Source organism: Echinops telfairi, unplaced genomic scaffold (assembly GCF_000313985.2).
Source record: "Echinops telfairi isolate 266 unplaced genomic scaffold, ASM31398v2 ScPeMD7_23;HRSCAF=83, whole genome shotgun sequence".
In the NCBI taxonomy this organism is placed as follows: domain Eukaryota; kingdom Metazoa; phylum Chordata; class Mammalia; order Afrosoricida; family Tenrecidae; genus Echinops; species Echinops telfairi.
In genome coordinates this window covers 13,540,613-13,541,660 of record NW_022103920.1, presented here as the reverse complement: position 1 = coordinate 13,541,660, position 1,048 = coordinate 13,540,613, and the positions used below count along the sequence as shown (strand labels likewise).

Sequence of the window (1,048 nt, the reverse complement as noted above, 5' to 3'; positions counted from 1 at the left end):
CCCCGTGCTGGCAGCCTTTGGGCCTGTGACACACACACACACACACACACACACACACTCACTCACACATCCCATTCCCAAGCTCACACTCATACCTACCCATATTCATAACCCACATTCCAATTCCAACACACATCCACTCATGCTCATCCTCACATTTACATACACAGACACATACCCCCATACTCAGGCATGTGAACACGTTCTCAAACCCACACTCACAACTCACACCCTCACACATTCTCACTCTCGCCTGTGCTCACACCCACATCCTCTACCACACATACCCATATGACCTCACACCCACACTTACATGCTAGTGCACAGTCACACACCCACAAGCACTCTTACGCACTCACACCCACCGTCTATCCACACCTACTCACGATCTCACATGTACATGCTTGTGCACTTTCACACCCACATTCACAGGCACTCTTACACATTCACACCCACATCCTCTGTCATCCACACCTGCTCACACCATCTCACACCCACACTTATACACTCGTGCATATTCCCACACCCACACTGACACCCACATGCACTATTACACACACACATCTATCATACACACCAACTCACGATCTCATGCCCACACGTACACACTTGTGCATTAACACACTCACACGGACACCCACAGACACTCACACCCTCACACCCACATCCTCTATCCACACCTACTTATCCATTTGCACACTAACTCACACCGACGCCTATATAATCTGTCATTCACACACACACAGCCTCAAATTCAGTCACACTCACATCAGAACACCCACCGGCTCCACCACATTCACATCCATGTTCACGCACTTGCACCCGCCCATGACACCCCGACGCTACTGCGTCACATGCTCACACACCTGAATCCCCTCGCACTCACATCAGAACACCCACCGGCTCCACCACATTCACATCCATGTTCACGCACTTGCACCCACCCATGACACCCCGACGCTACTGCGTCACATGCTCACACACCTGAATCCCCTCGCATGCCCCTCATGCTCGCCCCCCACCCTCGCGTACACACACACACACACAC

At 52.0% G+C, this 1,048-nt stretch overlaps 1 protein-coding gene across 1 annotated transcript in view; it reads right to left on the bottom strand.

Annotated features, from left to right (window-relative positions):
* PLXNA4 (plexin A4) overlaps positions 1-1,048 on the bottom strand; it is a 387,926-nt gene that overhangs the window by 47,044 nt on the left and 339,834 nt on the right. The window lies entirely within an intron of this gene.